At 38.8% G+C, this 24,984-nt stretch overlaps 1 protein-coding gene across 1 annotated transcript in view; it reads right to left on the reverse strand.

Moving 5' to 3' along the window:
* AGBL4 (AGBL carboxypeptidase 4) overlaps positions 1–24,984 on the reverse strand; it is a 1,274,144-nt gene that overhangs the window by 535,017 nt on the left and 714,143 nt on the right. The window lies entirely within an intron of this gene.

Consider the following 24,984-nt stretch of genomic DNA (forward strand, 5'->3'; position numbering starts at 1 on the left):
AAGGGAAGAACCTACAACCAAAATTACTCTACCAGGCAAGGATCTCATTCAGATTCGACAGAGAAATCAAAAGCTTTACAGACAAGCAAAAGCTAAGAGAATTCAGCACCACCAAACCAGCCCTACAATAAATGCTAAAGGAACTTCTCTAAGTGGGAAACACAAGAGAAGAAAAGGTCCTGCAAAAACAAACCCATAACAATTAAGAAAATGGTAATAGGAACATACATAGTGATAATTACCTTAAAGGTGAATGGATGAAATGTTCCAACCAAAAGACACAGGCTCGCTGAATGGATACAAAAACAGGACCCATATATATGCTGTCTACAAGAGACCCACTTCAGACTTAGGGACACATACAGGCTGAAAGTGAGGGGATGGAAAAAGATATTCCATGAAAATGGAAATCAAAAGGAAGCTGGAGTAGCAATACTCATATCAGATAAAATAGACTTTAAAAGAAAGAATGTTACAAGAGACAAGGAAGGACACTACATAATGATCAAGGGATCAATCCAAGAAGAAGATATAACAATTATAAATATATATGCACCCAACATAGGAGCACCTCAACACATAAGGCAACTGCTAATGGCTGTAAAAGAGGAAATTGACAGTAACACAAAAATAGTGGGGGACTTTAACACCTCACTTACACCAATGGACAGATCATCCAAACAGAAAATTAATAAGGAAACACAAGCTTTAAATGACACAACAGACCAGATAGATTTAATTGATATTTATAGGACATTCCATCCAAAAACAACAGATTACACTTTCTTCCCAAGTGCACACAGAACATTCTCCAGGATAGATCACATCTTGGGTCACAAATCAAGCCTCAGTAAACTGAAGCAAATTCAAATCATATCAAGCATATTTTCTGACCACAATGCTCTGAGATTAGAAATGAATTACAGGGCAGACAACATTAAAAAAAAACACAAACACATGGGGGCTAAACAATATGTTATTAAATAACCAAGAGATCACTAAAGAAAACAAAGAGGAAATCAAAAAATACCTAGAGACAAATTACAACGAAAAGACAATGATCCAAAAGCTATGGGATGCAGCAAAAGCAGTTCTAAGAGGGAAGTTTATAGCAATACAAGCCTAACTCAAGAAACAAGAAACATCTCAAATAAAAAATCTAACCTTACACCTAAAGGAACTAGAGAAAGAAGAACAAACAAAACCCAAACTTAGCAGAAGGAAAGAAATCATAAAGATCAGACAGAAATAAATGAAATAGAAACAAAGAAAACAATAGCAAAGATCAATAAAACTAAAAGCTGGTTCTTTGAGAAGATAAACAAAATTGATAAACCATTAGCCAGACTCATCAAGAAAAACAGGGAGGGGACTCAAATCAATAAAATTAGAAATGAAAAAGGAGAAGTTACAACCAACACTGCAGAAATACAAAGCATCCTAAGAGACTACTAGAAGCAACTCTATGCTAATAAAATGGACAACCTGGAAGAAATGGACAAATTCTTAGGAAGGTATAACCTTTCAAGACTGAACCAGGAAGAAACAGAAAATATGAACAGACCAATCACAAGTAAAGAAATTGAAACTGTGATTAAAAAATGTTCTGACAAACAAAGTGCCAGGACTAGATGGCTTCACAGGTGAATTCTATCAAACATTTAGGGAAGAGTTACCACGCATCTTTCTCAAACTCTTCCAAAAAGTTACAAAAAAGGAACACTCCCAAACTCATTTTATGAGGCCACCATCACCCTGATACCAAAACCAGACAAAGATACTACAAAAAAAGAAAATTACAGACCAATAACACTGACGAATATAGATGCAAAAATCCTTAACAAAATACTAGCAAACAGAATCCAATAACACATTAAAAGGGTCATACACCATGATTAAGTGGGATTTATCCCAGGGATGCAAGGATCCTTCAATATATGCAAATCAACCAATGTGACAGAACATATTAACAAACTGAAGAAGAAACACCATATGATCATTTCAATAGATGCAGAGAAAGCTTTTGACAAAATTCTACGCCCATTTATGATAAAAACTCGCCAGAAAGTGGGCATAGAGTGAACCTACCTCAACATAATAAAGGCCATGTATGACAAACCCACAGCAAACCTCATTCTCAATGGTGAAAAACCAAAGCATTTCCTCTAAGATTGGGAACAAGACAAGGACATCCACTCTCACCACTATTATTCAACATAGTTCTGGAAGTCCTAGCCACAGCAATCAAAGAAGAAAAAGAAATAAAAGGAATCCAAACTGGTAAAGAAGTAAAACTGTCACTGTTTGCAGATGACATGACACTATACATAGAGAATCCTAAAGATGCCACCAGAAAACTACTAGAGCTAATCAATGAATCTGGTAAAGTTGCAGTACACAAAATTAATGCACAAAAATCTCCTGCATTCCTATACACTAATGATGAAAAATCTGAAGGAGAAATTAAGGAAACACGCCCATTTACCACTGCAACAAAAAGAATAAAATACCTAGGAATAAACCTACCTAGGGAGACAAAAGACCTGTATGTAGAAAAGTATAAGACACTGATGAAAGAAATTAAAGATGATACAAACAGGTGGAGAGACATACCACGTTCTTAGATAGGAATAATCAATATTGTGAAAATGACTATACCACCCAGAGCAATCTACAGATTCATTGCAATCCCTATCCAATTACCCATGGCATTTTTTACAGAACTGGAACAAAAAATCTTAAAATTTGTATGGAGACCCAAAAGACCCCGAATAGCCAAAGCAGTCTTGAGGGAAAAAAACGGAGCTGGGGGAATCAGACTCCCTGACTTCAGACTATACTACAAAGCTACAGTAATCAAGACAGTATAGCACTGGCACAAAAACAGAAATACAGATCAGTGGAACAGGATAGAAAGCCCAGAGATAAACCCACACACCTATGGTCAACTAATCTATGAAAAAGGAGGCAAGGATATACAAGGGAAAAAGACAGTATCTTCAATAAGTGGTGCTGGGAAATCTGGTCAGCTACATGTAAAAGAATGAAATTAGAACACTCCCTAACACCATAGACAAAAATACCCTCAGAATGGATTGGAGATGTAAATGTAAGACCAAACACTATAAAACTCTTAGAGGAAAACATAGGAAGAACACTCTTTGACATAAATCACAGCAAGATATTTTTTGATCCACCTCCTAGAGTAATGGAAATAAAAATAAACAAATGGGACCTAATGAAACTTAAAAGCTTTTGCAAAGCAAAGGAAACTACAAACAAGACAAAAAGACAACCCTCACAATGGGAGGAAATATTTGCAAACGAATCGACGGACAAAGGATTAATCTCCAAAATATATAAACAGCTCATGCAGCTCAATATTAAAACAACAAACCCATCCAAAAATGGGCAGAAGACCTAAATAAATATCTCTTCAAAGAAGACATACGGATGGCCAAGAAGCACATGAAAAACTGCTCAACATCACTAATTATTAGAGAAATGTGAATCAAAACTACAATGAGGTATCACCTCACACCAGTTAGAATGGGCATCATCAGAAAATCTACAAACAACAAATGCTGGAGATGGTGCAGAGAAAAGGGAACCCCCTTGCACTGTTGGTGGGCATGTAAATTGATACAGCCACTATGGAGAACAGTATGGAGGTTCCTCAAAAAACTAAAAATAGAACTACCATATGACACAGCAATCCCACTACTGGGCATATACCCAAAGAAAACCACAATTCAAAAAGACACATGCACCTCAATGTTCATTGCAGCACTATTTACAATAGCCAGGACATGGAAGCAACCTAAATGTCCATCAACAGACGAATTGATAAAGAAGATGTGGTACATATATACAACGGAATATTACTCAGCCATAAAAAGGAACGAAATTGGGTCATTTGTTGAGACGTGGTTGGATCTAGAGACTGTCATACAGAGTGAAGTAAGTCAAAAAGAGAAAAACAAATATCGTATATTAACATATATATGTAGAACCTAGAAAAAATGGTACAGGTGAACCGGTTTGCAGGGCAGAATTAGAGACACAGAGGTAGAGAACAAAGTATGGACACCAAGGGGAGAAAGTGGCAGGGGGTGGGGGTGGGGTGTGATGAACTGGGAGGTTGGGATTGACATATATACACTGATGTGTATAAGAAGGAGAACTAATAAGAACCTGCTGTATAAAAAAATAAATAAAATTAAATTTAAAAAAGAAAAAAGAGGGGCTTCCCTGGTGGCACAGTGGTTGAGAGTCCACCTGCCGATGCAGGGGACACAGGTTCGTGCCCTGGTCCGGGAGGATCCCACATGCCGCGGAGCGGCTGGGCCCGTGAGCCATGGCTGCTGAGTCTGCGCGTCCGGAGTCTGTGCTCCGCAACGGGAGAGGCCACAACAGTGAGAGGCCCACGTACCACAAAAAAAAAAAAAAGAAAAAAGAGACTAGAATCTGGCAGTACTTCGTTCAAATTCCAGCCCTATCCTTTATAAAGTGTTGAAACAGGCAAAGTTAAAAAGGAACAAGTTTTATTCATCATTTGTTCTTATTTTGAGCACATATTATATACCCAGGCATTGTACTAGATTACCTACGTAAAATGGTAAATAAGATAAGCCAGGTATTTGTCCTCATGGAGTATATATGCTGGTAGGGAAGCAGTCAATAAAATATTTTAAATAAATATACAATATAGTTACAGACTCAAAAGTGTCTTGAGGGGAAAGAGTGTGATGCTATAGTGACATAAATAGGGGAGGATTACTTTTCCCAGGGAAGTCAGGTTTTAGTATTATAACACTAATTCAGATACTTTAAAATAAGTTCATGCACTTTGTGAATATTCAAGGGAGAGAAAAAGAATATTCAACATTTCTTTAAATTATTACTATTATTTTTCTATAGAGCATTCCATGAAACTAATTTTACACAGAAGCACTTTGGGAAATACTGCTTTAAAATATGCTGTGTAGGCAATTCTGCTAAGCTAATATGCTCATTCTCCAATAAGCAACACTGAAACACATACATGAGAAAAGGCAAAATGGTCCAGTCATAATTCCCATAACATCTTTACGTTAACCCACTTCACAGGCTCACTGCACCTCCTCATTTGTATAATATCCACACTGTGCACGATTTCCCTGCAGAGAATGCCTCTCATTTGTGTCTCTTAAAGTCCTATTAATCCTACAAAACCTGTCTCAACTATACCTTTTTCCATGACTGTCCGCTGATAATAGCAGGCCTGTTTGGCTCCTACATTTTGTAGCAAGTCTTGCTTTTTTTATTGGCTGCTTCCTAAGTCTCATCCACTAGGATCTGTTTGGAAGCTCCTTAAGGGCAAATATGTTTTGGGGGGTGGGTTCTGGCATAGTGGGTGGAGGATGCAAGGCTCACCTGCGGTGGCTTGTCATTCACCTGGGAAGCCAAGGGGCAAAGGGGCATATGGAGGAAAGTGTGAGGAGGAGGGTGTCAGAGCTGAGGTTGAAAAAAACAATAATGGTGCTGGCTCCAGGTAGGGCAGCCTGGAGAAAACTGTTAAGAGCTCCAAAGCATTGTAACATTCCAGCAGCTTACTGCAGAATCTTGTTTCTACCTTGGTGTCTTTCTGAGGCTGCCTCAGTGGCCAGGGTGGCCAGGGTGGGAGGTAAGGCTATGGGCTTCCCGTGGAAGAGCCAATGTTACATGGCACTGACGTTGTACATGTTTGGGCTTGTACTGCTTGCCTGTAGCCCTGGCTGTCATGAATCTCACCCTAACATTAAGTGGAAAACAGGGAATGGGAACATCAAAAGATTATTGTTAATTAAAGAAAAAAAACAGACATCTCAAGTTAATGAATTTAGCACTTTTCTGTGTATGGGAAGACAAGAGTCTGGGCTCACTGAAATCATTCCTTTGATATGCACTTTAACTTCATAGGGCCAGTATCCTGTTTTTTTCCATCCTGAATCCCCCAGGGTGCGCAGTCGGGGGTGACTGCAATGGCTGATGACTTGATGGCTGTACACCCTTTGTTTACTGATATGGCAGGCTTCATCCACACTATTGTTATCCCACTTAGAAGATATGGCCATGGAGGTTCATAAAAGTTAAGGAGCTTACCCATTCTCTCAAGCTAGCAAATGACAAAACTGGGATTCAAATCTGTTTCTGTCTGATTCTAAATCAGTACTTATAACACTTTTCCAGGATCCCTCTTGATAAATTACGGGATTCTGGCATAGGCCAGGTGGCAAGAAGGAACAAGTAAAATGTTGGAACTGCAGGGAATTCATCATGGCTGAAGCACAAAGAATGAGAAGGGAAATCATGAGAAATGTGTTTGAAGAGGAAGGCAGAAGTCATATTAGAAAGGGACTACGGCTGTCCCTCCACATCCATGGGTTCTGCATCTGCAGGCGTGAAGGGACGACTTTACATGATGGGACACGTTAAAGAATTTAAACACTATCCTGAGGTCATAGGATACCTTTAAGTCAGTGAAAGAAGTAAAGTACCATGATTGTCCAAGTCCAAGGGATAGATGAGAGTGATCAGAAGGACAGGGTAGTGGCTGCACAAGTATAGAAAATCAGATAGATTTGACTATTAGATAAAAGTGGCTGATGTGATGGGCCATGGAGTCTAAGATGGGTGGGAACCCAAAAATGATGAGGACGGGACGTAGAGAGAACAGCTTAAGCAATAAAGGAACGGGGCTTTTCACATAAAAGTCCACGGTAGTTGGAGGCTTCCCCGGTGGCGCAGTGGTTGAGAGTCCGCCTGCCGATGCAGGGGACACGGGTTCGTGCCCCGGTCCGGGAAGATCCCACATGCCGCGGAGCGGCTGGGCCCGTGAGCCATGGCCGCTGAGCCTGCGCGTCCGGAGTCTGTGCTCCACAACAGGAGAGGCCACAACAGTGAGAGGCCCGCGTACCGCAAAAAAAAAAAAAAAAAAAAAAAAAAAGTCCATGGTAGTATCAAAGGCTGTCTAGAGGTGTGCTTAGGCCCACAAATAGAGTCCATTTTGCTCCTACACCCAAAGCCAGGAGGAATAAACATGCAAGTAAAAACAATCTTCTTGTGACACAAATATAGCTTTAAAGCAAACCCCCTAGGCACTCCTCCTTTCTAACCCAATTGCTACCTTAAACCCTCCTATATTGAAATTTTGGAGGTGCCAGTGATGAAATAGACACGGAATGGCCTGGAAGGAAAATGGGGAGTGAAGAGTCCCCTCCAGATCCTTCTGCACACGGAATGTAGAAGGATGAGCAGCTCCTGAGAAGGCATAGGGGGGAGTAATGGCCTCCAGGATAGTCAGGCCTTAGTTCATTGTTTTATTCAGCAAATATTTGTTAAGTATCATACCATAGACTGAAGTAAAGGAAGACAAGAGGTAAAGGAAGCAGTGGATTAAAGCACTGGGGTCCAAGGGGGATTATTAACCTGGGAGTTGAGTTTCATAGGAAAAAGTAGAAGGTTTTGGATAGAGGAGGGATCAGTGGAAAACCAAGATTAGAGGGAGAACAGACCAGCGCAGGGATAAGGGTATAAAAAGAACAGATGATGGTCTACATTTGTGATGTGACTGAACATGCAGAAATGTTAGGGTGGTAGAAGTAAATGAGCCTCAGGGTCTCCAGCCGATGGTCTGTGACAGTTGCTTCAGGCCCTGACTCAGAGGTCTGAGTCTGAGTCTCCTGGAGCACAAGGTGAGTGTGTCTTCATACACAAGCGATTCCTACAGTCACAATCCCCTCAGGTTATGACACCGATGTTTTCAAGTCTTTATGTACTAGTATATTCAATTAAGATCCATGCTTTAAATTCACTCACCTCAGTTTTCTCCTATTCTAGCCAAGTTTAGCAACTTGACTCTGAGAGCCTGCCGTCTCCACCAAATTTGATCATGTGCTACCAGGAGAATTCATCTAATGCCCGCAGCTGTCCCAGCTCCTCTCCTGAGTAGGTTGGATGCTTAACCTGATTTGAAGGCAGAGTGAAGTCAATGGACACTGCGGTGATCATGCAAGAAAGCTGAGATGTTGCTCAGGGCTTAATGTTCCAGACTCTGCTAAGGATACTCACGAAAATCTGTTGGAGAAGAATTCAGCAGGCCAAATTCAGGAGGAAGCAAAGTAACACAGAGAATGAAGGAAAAGGGGAATGAAGCTGTGTAGGAGAAATGTGTCTCTCATTTGGAACGCACTTATGGTTTTTCTCTTATCTTGCTCACTATGTTTCACTATGTCTCAGGCATGGTGTTAAATTTTTTAAACGCGTTATCACTGAATCCTCACAATACCCTATGAGCTAGGGGCTGTTAACATCCCCTTTACACAGCTAAGAAAATGGAAGCTCAGAGAGGTAACAAAAATTTCCCAGGGTTGCAAGTTTGGTAAGCAGTAGAGCCTGTACTAGACGCAAGCTAACGTGACTCCAAAGTCTGTGCTCATCATCCCTATGGTAACTTGCCACCTGCCTTTCTCCCCTTGACACCAATTCATAGCCTTACCTTCTGCTTCCAGAGAAATCTTGTCTGACAGTACTCTCGCCAGTACTCTCCTGTTAAAAACTCTTCAAACAACTTCTTATCCTCAAAAGGCTCCCCGAGATCTCCCTGTGATTCCAGCATCGTCAGTCATTTCTCCCTCCTTGAACCCTATGTTTTATTCATACTGAACTACTCACAACTCTCTAAAAATGTTGTGCCATACCTCCAGTACCTCTGTGTCTTTGTGTTTGATCTTTTCTCCACTTGTACTGCTTCCCCTGCCAGATACCTTACCTACTTGGTAAACTCTTACTCATAGAGGTGGCATATTGTAGGTTGTCAATAAAGCCTTAAATATTTTTTTAAACAAACTAAATAATTAATAAACAAAAGAATGTATAAATAAATGCCTATATCCTTTAACATACCTCCTCTCTGAAGTCTTCTCTGATTATTCATCCATCATTAATTTTTCTCTACTTTGACACTTGATATTAAAACAGTTTTATCACCGGTTTGTCCCTTAACAATAAGCAACAAAAGGAAGTGGAGATTTCTTCAAAGAGAAGGTAGGCTTCTTGAAGACAGGAACAGTGTTACCTTTCCCTCTCTTTCTCACTAGAAATGGTACAGAGAAGTTTCAAATAGTACTTGCTTATTTTAAAAGCACTTGTAAAAGGAAAAGAAGACTCCTCTCCACAGATAAATGGTAGGCGTCATAGGTAGGTAGATCTTAGCTCAGCATAAAGTAGAGACTCTTTAACGTTCAGCTGAAGGGAAAGTAGAAAGGTCTATGCTACAAGGGAGTACATGGGAAGCTTTAAGGGATCTCATAAAAAGTTTCCTGGGCTTCCCTGCTGGCGCAGTGGTTGAGAGTCCGCCTGCCAATGCAGGGGACACGGGTTCATGCCCCCATCTGGGAAGATCCCACGTGCCGCGGAGCGGCTAGGCCCGTGAGCCATGGCCACTGAGCCTGCGCATCTGGAGCCTGTGCTCCACAACAGGAGAGAGGCCACAACAGTGAGAGGCCCGCGTACCGAAAAAAAAAAAAAAAAAAAAAGTTTCCTGTACTTGATATTAAGTTAAATAAGGCAACCTTCTGATTCCATTTAGCACAGACAGTCTCGGATATCAATGGAAACAATATAACAATTGTTTAGGCCATTCTAAGTACTTCATCATATATTAACTCCTTTAATCTTCACAATAGTCCTCTGAAGTTATTCCTTTATCCTAAATGATATGATAAAAATGAAGGTAGGGTCAAGAATACTTCTTAAGAGAAACAGATTGTCCATGACTCCCTAGAAGACTCCAGAAAGGAAAGAATCTAACACCTGATCCTGCCAGAGATGCAGGTTGATTCCAAGGCCTGTGGTGTGTGCTCTCAGGACTCAGAGACTAAAGCGTGATCCAGCTCTTGAAACAAGTCATCATCCTGGGTCCATCCTGATGACTAAAGAAGCCCTCCACATGTGTGAAGGAGGCGGTAACCAACATCCTCAGATTCAGTCATGCGTTCATATGTGGCTGAGTGAGCGCGCACACACACACACACACACACACACACACACGCTGCATGCATGTACATACTGAACACGTTCACAATCATACTATGTATACTTCTCTACTATAGCCTCTATTTCATTATATCAACTTGAATATATGCCTTTCTCCACCACTGGACTGAGTTCTCCTTGAGGGCAGGAACCATATATTGTTCATCTGGTTCTGGAGGATCTATACAAAGCCTTAAATAGAGGAGGTACTCCAAAATGCTCATGAATTGGATAAATGAATATAACTGTGAGTGAACTTTAAGATATTAACATATTAGAGTAAATAATTTCAGCCACACCAAGATTTGCATGTTATGCTCTCTCCATGTGAAGCTGTGAGTCATGCCCTGAATACATTATGTTTCAGAAACTTCCATGTCATTTTAAATGCTGTTCTATCTGTAATTGCCTTTCCCATACTTTTCTACATAGTGCATTATGCTATGTAGAGAAGTGAGGCCCAGCTCAAATGACACTTCCTCTTTGAAGTCTTCGTCAACAATTCCAGGAATAACTAATTGCTCTAAATACTAATTACAGAAACTCCTGTATTTCTGATTCATCTCAAAATCTGTAGCACTTAGCACAGTGCTTGACCCTGAAGAGGAGCTCAAAGCATGTTTGTTGAATGAATGAGTAGGTGAATTTATGGTTTAATGAATGAATGGATGGATGATTCCTTCCCATTTTCCATCCTCTCTGCCTCTGTCCAAACCATCAGCCAAGTTCCCAATGCATCATTTTGGAGGTTACCAGAGCACAGAGGAAGAGGAGAAAGCCCAGGACCTGAAGGCGTACATAAGACTCATTCCCTACCCCTCCTCAAGACCCCTGAAAGACAGGAGCCCTAATTTCCTTTCTGATTAAGCAGAAAATATGGATGTTAGATGAGTTCCAACCCCAGTGTGTTCTTTGACAGTAGACACAAACTTTTTTCTCCAAATTAGCAGAGAGGGAAAAAATAACAAAGAATCTGTCTTTTAAGGCGGTACATCCTAAAGGAGGTATACAAAACCAAGTCATTCAGACACCTCCAAAGGGAGTAACATATACTAAACACCTCCTATATGCCAACAATGTGCTACCTGTTTGATGTACACTATTGTCCGACTGATAAACACATATTCTTTCCACCACACCAAGGCTGTGAAATTCACCCAACAATTTGGATGAAATCTGAAATTCACCCAGCAATTGCAGAAACAGTCTCTTAGTTCCCCTTCTTCATCTACCCAGAGGCAGGGAGCAAACTGGCATCCAGTTTCCCAGGTATGTTTGAAATTGAAGAAAGATTTCATCCCTCTTCCCTTCATGAGGGCAGCTGAATCTCTGGTTTGTCATCCATGACAACAGATGGCCTTTAGTCTACGTTTGGCTGGAACAACCCAGACCATCTCCTGGCTTGAGCCAGTGGGCCCCTCCTTTTCTTCTCAGGCGTCTGGCACAGCCAGGCACCAGCATGGCTGCCCACATTATAAATCTACCCTCCCTAGGCGAAGAGGACCTGCTCCTAATTCCAATTCTATCTTCCCCCAAATAATTATAATAGTGCTCCTGTCACCAGCATATCTATTCTTATCTTTCTCCGCACTTTGTCACAGCTAATCTCTTGGTGAGTCACAGGGAGGGGGAGAAACAGAGTGAGGGAGTGCTCAGCTACAGGCAACACATTTATACACCCAGTGTCTAATCAGATTACCATCTTATCAGGGGTTGATGGGCACTAGTGGTGGGAGGAGAGAGACAGAGCTACATATTGCCAGCCGAGTTTTTGATAAAAGACACTGCTCGATTCTTGAATTAACCTTTTTGTCCTACACACTCTGTTGTTTATTTTTCAGAGTTTATTTTATGTGTAGGATTTTTTTTTTTTTTTTTTGTCTGTGCCTTCTGGAGAAGGACACCCACACACTGTGTCAGCAGCTGCTTCTATTAATTCCAAGCCATTAAAAAAATTAAAATTAAACCCAATTACTTTGGCTAGTTTAGAGCTGGGGAATAGCTGAGACTGATTATTCCCCATGGTCATGGACAGCAACAATATTCCTACCTACATGTGGCTGCGGGCAGAATGCTAATGCAGTCAGAAACTCCAAGGACAGGCTCCTCAGGCAAAGAGAGACTCTAAGTCATGTACTCTATCTTCTCCAATCCAGATTCCTGAGAGGAGGCAAGAAGAGGACACTGGACAAAGAGCTAGGAGTTGGGTGCTAGTCTAAGCTGCAGTCCTTGGGCAGGACTCTACCTTTCTTGGTGCCTCTGTGTAAAAAGTGGTTACTAAAATGTGTCCTGAATCCCTCTTAGGGTTGTTATGACTCTTAGGTGAAAATGACTATGTTTTCAAAACTATCGTTTGTTGGGCTATAAGATGGGGTATGAGGCAGTATCAGAATGCTGGGTGCTTTGGGATGGGGTGGCCAGCTGTACCTGCAACTTGTTCAGGTTTGTGCTCAAGTTTTGTATCCAAGTTATTTTGTTGCTCCATCATAGGTGGAATAATAATAAGGGTTCTGGATATGAAGTCACTAGACTGGAATCTCCTTACAGTCCTCCTGCACAGAGCCTATTATACAACAGCACTCAATAAATATTCTTGAATGAATGAATAAATACGTCAGGCAGAGCTGGGTTAGAACGAATAGACAGAGCTGTGTTCAATTCCAGCTTTTGATGCCTTTTACAATTGTAGTCATTGTACAGTAGAAAGAACATGGGCCTGGGCTCTAATCTACTTCCATGACTTATCAGTCATGTAGCCCTGAGCCTGGATTTCCACATCTATAAAATGAAACCAATATCTAGCTCACAGATCTGTTTTGACAATTAGAGATGAGATTGGTACCCGACACATAACAGGTGCTCACAATGGTAACTGTGATTATCACCATGCTCTGTATGACGGATAGTTGGCATCACACTCTCTTGATTCAGAATAATGCATTCCAAGCTCATACTAAGTGTGCTTAGGGTATGAAATGGACAAAGCAGGTAGGCTAGAGGACCAAAGAAAAGGTGACAAGGGATGAGGAACCATTTAAACACAGAGTTAGGAAAGAAAACAGTGATAACCCTGTTTTCTGTTCCAGATCCTTCCCATACCCAATGTAACCAATACCTCTCTTTCAAGGAGATGGGCTCTCTAATAAAATTAAGTGCGTCTGTCAAGATACAGGAAGGCGGTTAACTCCTTCAGTTCCCAAATAGTGTGGGAGATATATTCAAAGGTGTTTTCACTACTGGTAACTGGCTATGCTAGACAATCATGCCGTGGCCCATGCAGCAACTGCCAGATGAATGGAGTCTCAAGGTCACTAGTTGGTGGGATCAATCAGAAATATGGAAAATTATAGGTTAGGCAAATGTGAAATGTGTTTGGGAAATAGAGACTGACCAGTCCTGCTTATAGAGAATAGTCTGCTCTAAGCATATTTATCATATGGTGCAAATCTAAAATTATTTATTTTGTTTTTTGGTTACTCCTAAACAATTTGTGCAATAAACATTTCACCAGCAATGAGCTCAAAAATACAAAAGTGCATATTTTAGGAAAGCTGAGTACTAACTTTTCATTCCTCATGAAATTCAGTGATAAACATGATACATGCATAAGATGTTTTTAAGTATTTATGATCCACTGTAGGGGGTGTACTGATAACATGGCCACATTAAAACCAGAAGACACAATGCTGCTGAAGAAACACCAGCATCTATTTGGTTTAACAGTTATTTTAAGAAAACTTATGTCCAAAGACTATAATTTACATATACAAAAGCAGAACCATAGAACAAAAATGATTGAAATTATTTTAGAGCAATGTACTTTAAATGAAAAGCCACACTTCAAAGTGATGTGTGCTATCACTTTTATTTAGAGTGCATGACTGTTCTTCTAAAATCATTTCAATCAGTTTTAATTCCAAGTTTTCTTGTATATTAAGTGGTAGCTGTTAATGTCTTTTCTCTGTTAGCATAAGAACTAAAATCAGTACTGTGATCTCAGTGTCATCAGGTGTTTCAAATAGAAAATAATTTAACTTAATTTCAATGTAATTCAGTTATTTTCACCCAATTCACGGAATCAAAGTAAAGCTTTTGGAAATTCATTCTGTTGAAGGCTAAATACTGTCATAGTGGGAATGATACTGTTAATTCAGTAAAATAAAGTTCAACATGAAAGATAAAATTACTTATTTTTTTGTTATGATAATATGAACACAAATTTTGGTAAAAGCAATGTACCTGTTAAATTAACAAACCTATGGAGTAGAAATTTATTTTGAGTTGGTTGGAGGTGTCCATAAAAATCAAAATTGCATCCAAAACAAGCTTCTATTTTCTACCCTCAAAACAGAAACCACAGTTCTCAAAATTTACACAAAATAAGTAAACTATACAATTTTTTATGAAGCTAATGCTAAACCACACACAAACAAAATTTTTATTAAGCTTCAGGAAGGCAGACCATGTTTCTTTTCTTTACTGTCTGTCATCAGTGGGATCTTAGAGATTTTGAGCTTTTTAATAAGCCACTTTGTTAATCAACGTTGATTTTGCTGTGTTTTTATGCTTGCTTTTTGTTTTTGCTGTTAATGAGACCCCTAAATTTTGTTAATGAGATCTTTAAAAGAGGACAGAATTTTGGTTGCATTTTGTTCAAAATCAATTGGAAATCTTTAATCAAGTATTCAACAAATGAAGCACCAAAGTATTTTAATTTTTAAAGCTTTTATCAAATTGCAATTACTGAAAACAAAGCTTTCAAATAGGAAGACATGACATTTATCTCTACAAAAGCAAGGGAGGAATTGCACAAATTAAATGATGAAAGTACAATTGAAATACAAGACTTAATTCTGAAATTCAATGATCATACTTTGGGAAACCTCAGTTTAGGAGGATGATTTTTTTGATGAAGCTCCTATTTTTAATTAGATATTTATATATTGTACCAGAGTGGAATGAAATTGAGAAGGGCTACAATTTTGTAGCACCTGCATTTGGTGAAAATTTAAAAGAACCAAGGAAAAGCACTTTGACAAAAGTTGTTTTATAAAAAAATTTATCTAAGAAAATTTCTCGGAAAGGAGTAAACAAGATAGTAACTATGAAAATATTTGGACTGAAACGTTCATATATTTCAATACTAAAAAGCTTGTAACTGAGAATGTCCTCAATTTGGGAGAATCTGCTGAACTCTACCAGGTACCTCAGTACCTAGAGAGATAATGCCTTTTATTTAAGAATATTATGATCTATAAAGGAAAATCAATTGAATGTGTCAAGAATTTCAAACTTGTTAACCATAAAAATTCAATTCTAAAGAAGACTTGAAGGCAATGACATCAAAAACTAAAAATAATAAAACCATATTAGAAAAAATATTTTTCATAAAAATACCAATGACATAGTATTAGATACACATGTAACTAAAAACTGATTAAAGTGTGTAAATGTATGCCAAAAATAACAGTGCTTTTTAAGAAAATAAATGTAAGTTTAAAAAAAATTTTGCTTTAATGTACATGGATGTATATTAATTTTACTTTTAGAATGAATTTTGATTTTTAAAATAATTGTTTTGTAAATCCAACAAAGAAAACAATTGGTGGTCAATACATGAAATATTTCAAAAATATATAAAATTTTATTTTTAGTTTCCCTGTTCACTTTCAGTTGGGATGATGATAAATTATGTGCTCATCTTATCCATCTGCCAACCTAATTGCTCCTCTTGAATGTCTCGAAATTACCTCAATTTCAACCTGAATATAATGAATCTCCTGACCTCCCCTAAACCTGGCCCTCCCAACTCAGTAAGTAGCTCCACCATCCCCATCTGTCCAATTGTACAAGTCAGATACCTCAGAATCAACCTTGATGCCGTCCTTCCTTTCACCCTTTCCTTCCTTTTTGACTCAATGAATATTGCTGAGAGCTTCCCATGTTGTCACTCTTCTAGATGTTGGGGAAGCAGAGGTAAAAAAGCAATTCCATGCTTTCATGGAACTTTTAAATTGTGAGAAGGAGAGATAAACAAACAAATAAATCAATGTATTACATAATACAGTGTAAAGTAATGATAAGTGTAATGAATACAGATAAAGCAAGGTAAGGGGAGAGAGGGTAATGGAGGGGGCAATTTTAATTAGGGTGGTCACAGAGACAACCATTTAGTAGAAACTGGATGATGTGAGGAAATAATCCACATGTATATGATTATATTACCTTATATTCAATATTATATTCAGTATTTATTCTATATTATATTATATTATACATATCCCCAAGAAAATAGTGGCCCAGAGGGAACAACAAGCACGAAGGTCCAAGCTTGGTGTATCTCTAGGAACTGCAGGAAGGTCAGTATGATTAAACAGGAATAAGTGAGGAGGTGAGTGGTAGAAAGGGAGAGAGGAGACCATTTTGTAGGGGTTTGCAGCCCTTAGTAAGAGTTTTGTGTGAGAAGCCACGTAGGGTAGAGATATTGAGAGTAATGAAATAGTTTGAGCTACATTTTAAAAGGAGCTCCTGACATAACTGGTTGAAATGCTGATTCACAGGAGTCAGTTCTGACATTTTGGTCTTCATCACATGGAAGACAGTGTTTAAGTCCATTTCTCAGTACCCATCATCTGTCGGTGAATGGTACAGATTCCTTTCTACACAGTGGATCTTCACAGTTAAAACTTTATATGAAAGAGCTTTCATACCTCAGTGGACTTATTCATCTTAGAAGCTCTAAATTCCTGTATTTCACAACCTCCCACTTTTCAGGGTTATTATGTTAATTAAAATAATAAAGTGGACTCAATAAAGAGCTTTTGGTAACTGAAATGAGTAAATGAACTTCACAAGTCATCTATCAGCTTCCTGAAATTTGGGAACCAGAAGTATAGGAGATGAGGAACATTTTATTTTCTTCCAATAAGAAATATATAATTGTCTTTTGAAAGATTTTCTTTGTAATCTATCTGGGAGGTCTATTAACTCTTTATACTGACACAACTATACACTTTCATAGAGAGATGAGACTTTTGGGATCATCTAGTCCAGTGTCTTTCAAACAATTTTTAGTTCTTCATAATTGCTTTCTGCAAAAGAAAGCTAGCAGAGAGGCACAGTATGCAAAAACCAAACAAACAGATAAACAGAATTCAGATGGCAAGAAACAAGGTAAGTGGGAGTGGGTGGGTTTGGGCCTTTCATTTTATAACTGAAGTCTAGAGACATCAGTGACTGGGCAAAGCCACACTGGAGGTTAGAGGCAAAGCTGAGAACCGCTCTTCCAGTTATATGTGTTTTGTTCATTGATCAAACAATGATTTATCAAGCACAGTTCTCAATGCTGAGGATAAATTACTATATAAAACAAAGTCCCTGTTTTTATGAGAGAAAAAATATATATATTAATATATATTTATATATTATTTATATATTTATATACATATTTGTCAGGAGGTTATAAGTGTTATGAAGAAAAAAAAGGCAACATAAGGATAAGGGAATAGAAAGTAATGGAAGGGGGTGATGTTATTTATACCTGGTGGTCATGGAAGGCCTTTCTGATGAGGTAACATCTAAATAAAATGAAGACCAGTGGATTTCTGGGGGGAAGCAAGTGCCAGTAATGTCTCCCTGAGGCTCCTGCTCCTCCAGGACAGAGAACCTACTAGGTGCCAGGAATTGCATTAGCCTCTTCACATGCATGAAGGCTTGGAGCAACAGGGAGAGCATAGATTTTAGTTCTGGTTTTAAATCCAGGTTTTGGCAAGCGGTTGATTTATTCTCTTTTACCTTCAGTTTTCTGATTTTTAAAATGGGAATGATATTATTTTTCTTTCAGATATGTTCAAAGGATCTAATAAGAAAATACATGTAATGTCCCTGACATACACCAGAGCTTTACAGTTGGGAGCTATTGGTACTATCTACCTCACTCTCTTTGAATGAAGGATTCTTATTGTAGTTGGCATTAGTAAATATTGGCTGCTTGGCATATATTCCCTCGTCCTAACAAAAGGAAGCAAAGTATAGCAAACTATTTCCTATACTTAAATGACTCCTTCTTCATTTGTAGAGTTTGTTGGAGTCACAGGGAAAAAGGCCTTGCCATCCCATGCCAAAGCACATATCCCTGTCTAGGCTAATCAGATATGACTTCCATGGAATCTGTACCTTGAAGAGAGAGAAAATAATGAAAGACTTGGTGATCCTTCATTTCCCAACCAGACTGCTCCACTCAAAGGCCACTTTTTTTGTGGTTTCCTCTCCCTGGTGCTAAAGCTCTTCACTTCTTGTTCACCTTCAAGTCCAGGTCTCTCTCCATTTCCCACTGACTCTGTAGGTCCCTAATATCCTTCAAATGCATTTCCTTTTGTCTAAGTTAAAAAGAATACATTTCTACTCTTAGTAACTAAAGAAACTATCTTATACACTTATACATAACCAATTTAATTGAGACCAAAAAAACCCACCAACATAAGACATATTTGCCTTCTAGATAATTAAAATTATGTTGTTGATGAATAATGTTGATAAAGAAATTTTGAATTACATATATGGTCTTTGCCAACTTATTTACCTCTCTGAAAAGCAATTTATCAAACTATAAAACAAGAAGATTAAAAACAAAACAAAACAAGATTAAACTAACTGAGGCTCAAAGGACCTTCACAGAATTGACATTCTAGGATTCTAAAGTCTATGAGGTTATGATTCTAAGAATTTCTTTATAATGAAACTTTATAAGATATCTTCAAAGCTTTAATCAAAGGCCAGTAAAGGAAAATTTTCATATCACATGATAGCCTCAAATCATACTCTGTAAGCATCTGCCTGCTTCACCTCTTTGTAGGGGTAGCTCAGACATTCAGCTGCTTCTTGGATGGGATAAGAAGTGCGCAGTGGGGGAGATGTACAGTGTCCACGTAAGATGCCATTTAAGATCACACAGCTAGTCAATGGCAGTTAGTCAGGGCTTCAACTCCACAGCTAACACTTAAACAGAACACTACCTTACTAAGTAATGGGGACCTTCATAGGAGAGACAGGTGAGGTAATCGCAGAAGGATTCCTGAAGAGGAATTCAAATGGGAGAAAAGATTTCCCAGACAGAGGGAGTGTATATGAAAAGGACAAGAGATGAGAATGCATGACATGTATTCAAGGTAACTACACCATGAAGCTAAAGCATAGGTTTTATGTGGGAATCATTGGTGCGGAGTCTGAAGAGGAGCTTGAATTCAATTGTAGGGAATAGGGTGGGGTTTGAATACAAGACTAAGGAATATCATCAGTCAAATGTATTGGACATTTGCTCCACTTTCTCCAAACGACCTTTCCTGCTTTACATCTGCATCCTCTGCTTTGCCTGTGATGGCACCAAGGGAGGGAGAAGATCCAGGTAACGTTACCTGAGATGACATAGTGGACTTTGGAGAAATGTTAGCTAAAACAGAAGAAACAGGTAGGTTCTTTTTCCAGGTAGGACTATTGAAAAGCAACCAGCTTCCTAGCAAAAGTTCTCACAACTGGCCTAATCCTTTCTGGGAGAGTTCTAGAGGGAATCTTGAGGTAGGTCTGAAATTTGGGGAAGGTGTTGGAAAGTGGTGTTAAGTGTGGAAAGAGGAGGGCTGTGAGAGTAGAGAGATCAGGGAGACTACACCTTTCTCCCCAAGCTGGTCTTCCATTTTGAAGCATAAGCCTAAGAAAGTGTTCTGCAAACTGACAAATTATTGCAATAAGGGAAAAAAGATGAGAAGAAAATAAATCCTGTGGAGCGAAGACAAAGGTGATGGGATCAAGAGGCAAATGAAAGGAGAGAGGTCTTAATGGAAGAATTATTAGACAGCATGGTTTGCATCAGTCCCAGAGGCAGGAATGACTTGGAAAATGAATTCAGCAATGGTTCTTGTCCTTCTGGGCTGAGACCTTACAGCAGGTGGTATTTCTCAAAAATGAGCTGCAGTCCAGCTCAAGGCTTCCAGCTTGCTGAAGATAGATTCCCAGCATTGTAAATGTGTATTTGGGAGGATAAGGGTGAAAGGGGTGGCAACTTTTCTCTTTCTGGATTAGTTTTGGTGGAAAACTGCATCTCTATTTAGCTGTAAATCAGTCAGAATATAGCTGTATCAGTGTCCATGTCGCTGGGAGGAGCACAGCCTCAGCTGATCAAAAGTGCTTCTGAATGCCAAGCAGCCCACAGATGCAGGCTACAGAAAAGAGAACTGAAGCCCTGCCTATGAGGTTAGTATGCCCCACCTGGCTACCTCCAATTTAAAACCTTGGTTAAGGGACTTCCCTGGAGGTCCAGTGGTTAAGATGCGGTGCTTTCAATGTCATGGGCCCAGGTTCGATCCCTGGCTGGGGAAATAAGCCAAGCGGCACAGCCAAAACCACAAAAAGCAAAAATACTTGGTTAATTCTCAGTTACCTGAGTCAGTCAAAGCAGCTCTATATGGATAATGCAAAACTCAAGCACACATTCAGCACCTCCTCTGTGGGAGCATTTTTCTAGGTATGGGAAATTTAAAGATTAATAAGACACAGTCTTGTCCTCACGCCCTGAGAAATTCAGTCTTGCAAGAGATACAGGCATCCTAACCATGAAAAGAAGTGTTCTGAGTTCTGTGATAGAGATGTGTGCACATGCAATGGGGGCACAGAGAAATCATATGTGACATGGGAGGTCATTTAGACCATTTTGAGCTGGGCCTTGATGGATGGGTGGTTAAGAGCTCACCAAGGAATAAAGGAAAGATGAAGGAATTTCTCAGCAGAGCAAAAAGCATGGGAAGATGGATTTTGCATACTGTTTAAGGGAACAGGTTTTTAAAGTTAATATCAGATCGTTTCATATACCTGCTTAGAAACTTCTATGCTTTCCCATGCAGATGAAAAAAAAATGGCTAAACTCATAACTATGATGTGACCTCCACCAATTTTATCTTGCACTGCTGTCTTTCTTTCCTCTGTTCTGCCGACATGCTTTCTTTCTATTCTTCAAATACATCAAGTTCATTCCTATCCCAAGGCCTTTTTATTTGCTGCTTCCTCTCCTCCTCTCTCTTGAATGTTCTTCTCTCAACTCCTTCTCATTTTTCAGATATCTTCCAGATGTCACCCCACAAGGAGTTTTTCCTGACCACTTAATTTAAATTAGACCCCTAACTATACTCACTCTCTTTCATTCCCTTGTTTTATTTTCTTCATGGCATTTATCACTATCTGACATTTTGTTTCCCTCCACTAGGGTATAAGTTCCTTGATGGCAGACACTCTATGTCTATATTTACGTTTTCAACATCTAGAAGTTTCTGGCACAATAATTGAATTGAATAGATGAACTCAATGGTGATAAACACCCTGCATGGGTATGCAGGACACCCAGCAATGGCAGGGAATAGATATAAAGGTGGATAAGACTAGTAGTAGTGGTCATTATAGTAATAATATCCACCAATTAAAGAGCATTTTCTGTGTGCTAGGCCCATGCTAAGCCCATTACCTTGTTCAAACTTCACAGTAATCTTGGGATATAAGAATTATTATCCCCTTTTTAAAGATAAAGAATTTGAGAGAGAGAGAGAGGGGTTTAGTAATGTCAATGTCTTACTGCTCCTGAATAGAAGAACTAGATTTTGAACCCAATCGACCTGACTCCCAAAACCAATATTTAATAATTCAATAGAGAGGGGTAACTGGACTACAATCTCCCTCAAACTACCTCAGAACCTTGCTATTTGACGGATCTTCTACATATGTGTGATTATACACGAGTATCATTCTAGGAAAAGGAATGTCTTCTAGGACAAATTGTGGGGAGAGAGCAAATCAAACCTAATAGTGGGTCTCAAATCTTGTCCTCAGGTAGCCAGAGATTCTCTCTCTACTTAAACTCAGTGCACACTCACTTTTGATGAAAAAAAGAAAAAAAAAAGCAATGAAAAAACGAAAACCAAAAACCAAAACAAACTGAGCCAATATATCTTTTACAATAAAAATCTAGAAAAATCAGGGAAAAAATCTATTTGCTTTATATCAAACACATGAAAAAAGGGACCAAGTCAGTTAATTTCCTGGACCTTTGACCTCATGATGACAAAAAATGTCCTTGTGTGTCTGTGTCTGTGTATGCGTGTGCTTGCAGTTCTAGGTCCAAAATAAATTCCAGGTGACTTATAGAAATGTACATAAGAGAAATACAAATAATAAACAAAACAGGAAATGAAGACAAGATATCATGGGGAGGAAAATGAAACAAAGTTTGAAGTGAAGTCATCACAAACAGATGCATACCATAAAGTTATGTGTACTCATTAGAAGTAGGTTTTAAATTTGAGTTTCCTAGTAGGCAAAGCAAAGAAGGAATTATGAAAAGTCATATGTTCTTAACAGTTAATAAAATAAAAAATAATCTAGCTGCTTAGGGCAAAAATAAGCCAACTACTTATAATTTTTCCTGGTAATGAAATCTGACAAATTTTTCTCATGCTTTCAGAAATTTTTTCTTACCATCTGTAGAGTAAATTCACTGAGAAAATTCATAATATTATTTTTATGGAGTCCCTCAATGCAGGCCAAAGGCAATATGTCAAAGGGCAATTCTACAAAAGCAACTCTAAGAAGCACAAAGGTAATGCAGTCCAGCAATGCAGCTCTCAGGTTATCTAGTGTGGTCCAAGGACAGAAGAACTAATGAACTGTATATCTTCAAGCAGACTTCCACTAATGCTGTTTCTTGCAACTAGGCTTTTATTTAGAATAAGTCAGCAAAGAATTTGAGGTTCCACTTTGTGTCAAATTCTTGGAATACAAATAGTCTACTCAGGTAGTTAAAAGCATAATCTTATACTCTTACAGTCAACTAAATGGAGGATATGATATACTCTTTTGAAAATTAAGAAATAGACAAATCTGTGTGCCTGGATAGATGGTCAAGGAAGAACATGTGGATAGGGCCAACATTATTCATGAAAAAATATGTAGGATCTAATCTAGTGCACTGACAGTATAAAATTGTAGAGTTTTCAGCTTTTGATTTTAATGAAGACAATATGTTTTCTTTTTTAATTACAATTGAATTTTAACTGAAATTGTTGGCTACTGTGTTGAGCTGGCCAAGGACTTTCTTACACTTCAAAGAGACAACATCTTGGGAGTAACTATACATTCACTAGGGAGTGCATTCAGTCTGCACTCAAAAATGCCACTTTGAGAAAGGAAAAGTTCCCTGTTCAGTGATTGTGTTTTAATAAATAAAAAGGCAGCTGTTATGGAGAGAAAGCAGCATATGGGACAAAAACCCTACAAGTAAATTGTCTGCAGAACGTTGCAGTAATCCCCACGGCATGTGCTTCCTAGAGAATGATGGGACGTTTGTCAACACACGTAGATGAAACGATAGGAAAAGACTCCAATGTATAATTCATCTCTCTATCAAGTTAAGTACACAAATACCTCAACTGTAGGTTGGCACAGTCTAAATATTTTAAAGCTTCCCACAGTGTTCCAGGTCCTCATTGTTGCCATTCCAGACAATACCAGGAAACAAGCATTTCCCTCATTCAGAGTCACTGACAAGCATCTCTCTTCTCTTGGTCAACAAACACCATCACTTTATGCTGTCTGTCAGTGCTCTCCTTGGCTGGAAGCAATTACAGAGAGACTTCAAGCTAGAGGGAATACCCCCAATTATACTCATAGGTGGGCCTTAGTTTTTAATTAATTAAGTGTAGGATTCTACTGTTTCTTATTCCCTGAAGAGATTTTTACCATAACATCTACACAGTTCAGTGAACTCATGTTTGAGTGTGTGTGTGTGTGTGTGTGTGTGTGTGTGTGTGTTTGTGCTTGCTCCCTCTCCTAGATAGAAACTACTTGAGAATAGTGAGCTTTCCTTATTGTCTTGGTACACTCAGCACCTCTTACATAGGCAGCGCTTAAAAACTGACTATGAATCAATAAGTGACTACAGAAAGATTTTTCCCCACCATAAAAATCTTTGATTTTTGAGTGCATAGCACCATCACCATCACCTCACTGATCCTCCTTAACGTGTCTGATTCAAATCATCAAAGGTATATCAAGAGCACTCCATACAACAGATTCTATGTGAGATTTCTGCATATAAATTCTCATTTGAAATCCAATTCTATTTACAAAACTGTACTTCAAATGAACTGTACTTCAAATGAACAGTCTTTGAAATCATAGTTACCATATAAACCCGTCTACAGACTAAAACTGTGTTGAGTTCTCCCAAGTAGATTTGAGAAACAAGGGTAAAATTTAGCCAAGCACATAAATGACGGCTTCTTACTAAATAATTAGTTAAAAATCACTCATTCTTTGACCAAGCACTGTCTGTCCAGGTCATTTTTTTTCTTCAAAAAGAAGACTTTAAGATATTAAATACAATGAAGACACAATCGATGTAAATAAACAGTACATAGATGTAAAAATAGATATGTTCTCTGCATCAAATGAGATATTGTAAGAGCTGAAAAAGCAATCATTTTGCACCAAGAAGAGGAAAGAAGAGGAGAGGAGGAAGGGGGAAAGCACTGGGTTCCTAACATTAATAAGTATGATCCTCTAGAAATTAACAGTTAACATTTATTAAGGGCTTATTATGTATCAGGCCCTGTCACATTCCATTCATTATTATTAACACGTCCCTTTCAAAAATGAGAAAACAGGTTTGAAGAGGTTAAGTTTCCCCAAGGCCACATGGCTGACTAGTGGTGGAGCTAGAATCAGAATCCTGATGTTTATAACTCCAAGCCTGAGACGGTAACCCATATCCAGATGGCCCTGTCCCACCAGGACCTCACAGAATAGCAGAGGAGAGAAACAGGGCCTGCACGCTCCCAGGGCCAGAATGCATTCTGCCCTTGTTCTACACTCTGATCCAATCCTGGAGCTTTA

Source organism: Phocoena phocoena, chromosome 1 (genome assembly GCF_963924675.1).
Source record: "Phocoena phocoena chromosome 1, mPhoPho1.1, whole genome shotgun sequence".
Classification (NCBI taxonomy): Eukaryota; Metazoa; Chordata; class Mammalia; order Artiodactyla; family Phocoenidae; genus Phocoena; species Phocoena phocoena.